This window comes from Panthera onca, chromosome C1 (genome assembly GCF_046562875.1).
Source record: "Panthera onca isolate mPanOnc1 chromosome C1, mPanOnc1 haplotype 2, whole genome shotgun sequence".
In the NCBI taxonomy this organism is placed as follows: domain Eukaryota; kingdom Metazoa; phylum Chordata; class Mammalia; order Carnivora; family Felidae; genus Panthera; species Panthera onca.
In genome coordinates, this window is record NC_138346.1 from 150,223,484 (window position 1) to 150,230,284 (window position 6,801).

Below are 6,801 nucleotides of genomic sequence, written 5' to 3' on the forward strand. Positions count from 1 at the left end.
GTGAGGACTAGCTAGTTTCAAATTGTTGCTCTTTTCCTAAAAAGGGACCAGCAAAGCGGGACAGTCCCTGGAGGGACATGGGCAGTGGTGGGGGAACTTATTTTAAGATGGGAATTATTACAGCGTGTAGTTGCAGGTGGGGATGATCCAGTAGAGAGGGAATCCGGGATGATTCGGGAGCATTGTGGTGATGATTGCTGGAAGGAATGAGCTCCAGGATCTAAGTGGAGGATCTGGTCTTTCACAGCGACAGGGACATTCCATTCACAGTAAGAGGAGAGAAAGCAGGGTATGCATGCAAGGAGTTGGGACATGTGCTGATGGGGTGCGTTCACGGTTTTCTTCCTATCTAATCAGTGAATGCTCCAGATCCTTAGCAGAGGGCAATGATAAGGCAAGAGGCGTTGAGGGGGGTTGAGGGGAGAAGAGGAAGTGAGACGTCCCTGTTGAGGGGAGTGGGACAGTGAGTGGACCAGGGAGCTCAGTAGGACTGCCAGACAAAGCCCACCTAGTGACGCTAGTGAGCCCAGATTTAAGACCATTCAGAGAGTTCATGTATTTCCCTTTGACCTGTCTTTCGGCTCAGCTGCAGAGATCTGAACTGTCTGTCAAGCAATGTCTGGGCTTCATCCCAACCAATTAAATCAGAATCTCTGGGGCTTGGACCCAACCATAGCGTGTATGTGAAGTGATTGCCCTGTGCAGCCAGGGTTCAGAACCATGGGTTAAAGCAAAAAGGTAATGGGAAGGTTCACAGAAGAACCTGAGATCCAGGACATCCTGGTGTGAAAAATTCAGTGTCTGTTTAATTATTTAAGTGTGGGCTGAAAACTTAACTGAGAAAAGGAGCCCAAGAGGAGGAACTAACAGTGAGTGGCTACAATGGGGTAGAAATTATGCTGTGCGCTTCACACGCTTGGTCCTGAAAAAGAATACGAATTAGATAAGAATCTTGGAGGTAAGAATTTTAGCCTCTGCTTTATAGTAAATGAGCTGAAACTCAGACAGGTGATGTGAGTTGCCCTCAGCTCCCCTGCTAATAAGCAGTAAGAGCCAGGATTTGGATCTGAACCAATTTGCTCCCAAGTTGTTGCTCAAGATTTTGTGAAAGATGTGCGACTTAAGCTGTGTGTTCAAGTAGTAGGAGCATTTTGATTTTGGATGTGCAAGAGGGCTTCCCAGCTGGAGGGACACTCTGAGAAAAAAGACCTGAAGGCAAGAAAGAACATGATGAATACAAGAGATATTCAGGGAGACAACGCCTCCTGCAGCAGGTGGGTTGAAGTAAATAAGAGAACAAATGATTCCACCAATCAACAGATAAATGAGTTTGGGGAGTGTCTGTCCTCAGTGGCCAGACAGCTGGGCAGGCTGCCAATGTACTTGGGGCCCAAGGAAGCTGCATCGCAGAATTGCTAAGCAAATGTTCCCTGCATTGTTTGTACAATTCATTATTTTAAAAAAATGATAGCTGTTGGGCTCCATTGAGATAAAAGATGGCCTCTGAGTATAATCTCATTATCATCTGTCACCATGGCTGGGGAGCTTTATGTGTCCGCAGAATCTCAGAATCTATATTTCTCTAGCTTTAATCTCAGGGTCGATATCCCAACACAGCACTGCTCATAATAAATAGCTAGTAGTAAATGATAAAGTAGGCTACTGTGTTTTATTTTATTTGGCTTTCAAGCCAATCAATTTTATAGCTGTCTGTTTGAGGGCTGAAAAAAACTTCTGGAGACAGCAAAGAATCATATGAAAAACTAGAACACGCTGACAAAATGAATCTTTATCTCCCCGGCTTCTCCCATGGAAAGACGCCCTGGGTAGACTGTTGATTATGCATCTAATAAGGCAGCTGCTCATGGAAATGATCCTTTTGATTGGTTTGCAGACTAACTCGGTTTTATGCCCCTTTGGCCAGTGATATAGCTTCTCATATACACTTGTGTGGTATATTCACTGATGACATTGGTTTGCTTGCCTTCTGTCAGCGATTTTTTTTTTTTACTTTGAGAATATGGAAAATCATAATTCATGAAATGGTAGCAAGAGAGAGAGAGAGAGAGATGAAAAATAGAATAGCATCTGTCCTCAACAATACTGCTAATTAAAAAGCAGAAGCTACCCCCTTTCTGCCTAGTATTCTTCTTGGAGCTACATGTGGTTCAAATAAGGTGGCAAGTGTCTTCCCTGTCCTGGGGTAGAAAGCCTACACTTTTGAGGGTTTTTTTTATGTTATAGGGGAAAAAAAGAAGAAATATCAATGATCCAATAAAAAATATGCCAGACACTCACCAAAAAAGGCAACTTCTACATATAATTGCTATGCTTGTCTGCATTTCAGTTGCTGACCAAAAAAGTCCATTTGGTTCAAGTTGTTCATCAGTACAGCAAGCACTTGATTCATTCATTCTCTGAGCAAACTTTTGTAGAGTATCTACTGTGAGCCAGACAGTGTTCTGGGTATTGAGAAAGATGTCAAGGGAAATACGATGGACCCTGAGTTCAAAAACAGCTTACACTAGTGACTAAGGCTCTTCCAATAGATAATCATGGGACAAGGAAGGGGTTGCCATCACTGTCCAAAACGTATGACCAGAGTTATGACTATTCAAAGTGCCATTTGGGTTGCCTTTGTACAGCTGGCAGGGTACGGTACAAAATCCATTACTGCCATGGAACCAACAGGATTTTCCTAAGTACCAATGAATGCAAGAGCATTTGCATGTGATGTGTATATTTTGTGTAGCTTATGTAAATGAGTTATAGGCACACTTTACAAAAATTATCATTACTATCCTGAGGTGTATTTCTTGATTTTTGTTTCCTTTACTATTTTTTAATTTTTAAAATCCATTTGATTCTCCTGTGGAAGTCTACGCAGAAAGGCAAAAGATGTTTGGCTAGAGAGGAAGAGTCAGGGGAAACTGGGAGAGCTGCAACAGATGTAACCTAGACTGCTAAGGGGCTCACTGTCATCACACGAAGGACATTCCCAGCGTTGAATACAAACTGGAGCACCGTGCAGGACACGGCTCCTTCGCTTCCAAGGCAGCATGTTCTCTTGATTGCCCCTTCTCCGTCTCTTTTGCTGGTTTCACTTTTCTCCCTGGCATCTTAATCATGGCAGGGTCCACCACTGGTCCAGCTCTCTTTTCCTTCTCCCTTCACCCTTGGTCATATCATCAAGCTACATGGCTCTGAGTAACCATCTATATACTGGCAACTCCCAAATATATATCTATACCCAGGACTTCTGTCTCTGTCTCTGTCTCTCTCCAGCTCTAAACTCATATGGAAAATACCCCTTCAATGTCTAGTAGTCATTTCTTCCGACCCCAAGCTTGCTCTACGCATAGCCCTCCCCATCTCAGTTGATAGTAACACAGTCCTTCGGGTTGCTCAGGTCAAAAATCTTAGCGTCTTCTGTCACCTCTCTGTTCCTCGCCACCCACACCTAATGTATCAACAAATAGCGCTTTTCAGTATAAAAGCAAAATCTGACCACTTCTTACCACCCCCAGTACTATGTCCTGGTCTTTTGTCTGGATTCCTACAGACCCGCTGATTAGTCTCCCTGCTCCTCCCCTTTCCCCTCTTACTATCTATTCACACTGTAGCCAGAGTGATCCTTTTAAAATTCAGGTCAAATCACATTATCCCTCTGCTCTTGGCCTGGCAATGGCCTCCTGCCTTATTAAAGTGATGCCAGTGACCTTCATTATCTAGTCCTGTCACCTTTCTATCTTTTCCCCTTCCACTCCCTGGCTCACTCACAGCACTCCAGTTACACTGTTGTCTTGCTTGTCCTTGAACATGTCAGCGATGCTCCCACCTCAGGGCCTTTGCATTGTTGCTTCCTCTGCCTGAAATGCTGCCTCGCATTTATCTGCGTATAGCTTACACCCTCATCTCCTTCAAGTCTTTACTCCAATGTCTCCTTCTTCATGAGATCCTCCCTGACCACCCTATCCAGTTTTCAACCTACCCCTCTCCTGGCACGGCCCTGACCCCTTTCCTTGCTCCATAAGGTTCCCCCCACTAGAACTTAAGCTCCATGAAACAGGAATTATTGCCTGTCTTGTTCAGTCATCATCCCAAGCACTTAGAACAGTGCCTGGCAAATAGTAAGTGCTCAACAATTATTTGGATATAAATAAAAATGAATGAATATATAATACACAGGAAGGAACCTCCTTTTAAGGAGTATTTCTATCTATACCAGATACCAAATTTGTGTTCAAATAGTCCCTAAGGGAACATGGAAACACTCTTCTGAACAGTTATCAGACACACAAGTTCTAGTATTCCAATCACTAAAACTTTTGGTGTGTTTGTTATAAACTGGGCCCTGTGAGAAATACTCTACACACACCATCTCTTTTAGCACTCACAGCCCAGTGAAGTAACTTGGAATGATGTTACCTCCATTTTATATCAGGGGTGCACCGGCTCAAAAGGACTAAGGAGTTTTCCCAAGCCACCCAGCTCACACATAGAAGAGTTTCTTTACCACTCTACAAGGCTACCTCCTTTAAGTAAAGACCTAATGTCGAACTGGTTCTTTGAAATTCATTTTTCAACAGTTTGTTCAAAGTCCTAAGAGAATCCCTAACCTATTGTTTGAAACTGGCAGTGGAAAGATCTGAGAAGTATGACCAATTAGCCAGACAGAGCCATAAGACAGACACAAGTCTCATTTGGATACTGTTTTGATAACCCTTGATACTGATGATTCTAACAGATTGGAAGGATATGAAAAGAATCCAGGATTCTACCAAGTATAAATGTCTTCAGAGATAACCTGACAATATATTTATATATGTTAAGAGTCAATAAATGCAAAACATAATCAACTAAAGTGTGTAGTCTGGGTGGGAGGAGGGTTAGTGCAGAATTCTGGGAGACGGTAAAGAAATCCAGTAACACAGAATGTGAACACAGGGCTGCGAATGATGAGACGAGCTCGGCTGAAAGGCACTTGTAACCTTGCTTTAAATAGAACTACTCTGTCCCAGTAGTGCTGTTCCCAGAGAGACACTCAGTTACCACCTCTGGGTGTTCCCAGGATTCACTGGAATGGCAGCCTCTTTGTGTATAGAGTGGGTTGAATGGTGCCCCCCTCCCCCAAATGTGTCCACATCCAAATCCCTGGAACCTATGTTCCCTTCTTTGGAAAAAAGATCTTTGCAGATGTAATAAAATTTAAGATCTTGAAAGAAGACCTTCCCCCAGTGGGCCCTAAATCCAGTGATGAATGTCCTAATGAGAGATAGAAGAGAAGACACACAGAGAAGGTCATGTGAGGCTAGAAGCAGAGGTTGGAGTGGCTTGGCTTCCATAAGCCAAGGAAGACAATGCCTGGAGCCACCCAATGTGGAAGGGGCAGGGAGGGATTCTCCTTTCAGGCCTCAAGAGGCAGCAAGGCCCTGCTGACATCTTGATTTCAGACTTTCAGCCTCCAGATTGAGGGAGAATAAGCTTCTGTTGTTTTAAGCCACCCAGTTTGTAGTAATTTGTCATGGCAGCCCTAGGGAACCGGTAAAATACTTAAGTATCACTCAACTCCAGGCTGGTTTAGATGTAAGTATGGGTGTGTTTAAGGAAGTCAACACACTGTAAATATTTTGTGTGAGGGAGAAGCATACATTTGGTATATAATGTGCCCATTATGTTTAAGAAAACTTGACCTACTATTAAAATGAAGAGAACTTAAACTCTACTCTATAACATATGAATAATTGCTTTAGATTTTTAAGTTATACTTTTACTAAGTTTATACATACAGTATTGAAATAAAAGAAATTAAGGGGGCGCCTGGGTGGCTCAGTTGGTTAAGCATCCGGCTTTGGCTCAGGTCAAGATCTCGCAGTTTGTGAGTTTGAGCCCCACGTCGGGCTCTGTGCTGAAAGCTCAGAGCCTGGAGCCTGCTTCCGATTCTGTGTCTCCCTCTCTCTCTCTGCCCCTCCCCCACTCACGCTCTGTCTCTCTGTCTCTCAAAAATAAATAAACATTAAAAAAATTTTTTTTAATAAAAAAAAAAGAAATTAAGGTTAGCCCTCCTTGTAAGTTTGACTTATTAGTGTTCTGTGTTATTTGAGCACTCAGAAAGTTATATTAGTTCAATCAAAACATTGAAGTAATAAAAAAATAGAATGCATTGACTTATAAATGCAATTTAAAATTCTTGAAGGTGTTAGCTTAGAAATAGGATCACATATTATTCAAAGGCCTTTAACATAGTTTAAATATATATGACAGGCTATATATACTATACAGAGAACAGTCAGATTTGATGCAGAACTTAAAAGCTTCAGGAAAAATTAGTTTTTTTAATCTGTAACCTTAATAAATTGAATATTAATTTTTAAAAACAATGTTAACCTCTGAATAGTTTTTACTGCCTCAGAACCACTCGAGGGCACCAAAAAGCTCACATTTAATAGAAGCAACATAAAAGAAACTTTCTAACTGTGTCATCCTTCAGGAACAGGGCCACAGGAGGCAGCCAGCAGGAGTGAATCAGTGTCTGGACAGTGTGAAGGTGATCTGTGCTCTGGTGGGAACAGCAGAAGGCCGTGAACTTCGCTGGTGGGTGCCTTTGTTCTGACTCAAAGTGTTCCTTGACACGCGGAGGAACATCAGGTCCAAAGGCCTCTAGTGACTGAACGGATAACGTGAGTTCCATCAAAGCTTGACACAACTCATCCCTGCCTCTCCTCCCCAAGACAGTGCAGTGAGTGTGGCGTTCAGGCAAGCATTCGATGTTCTCTTTCTTTATTAGTTTAATTTGAGGAA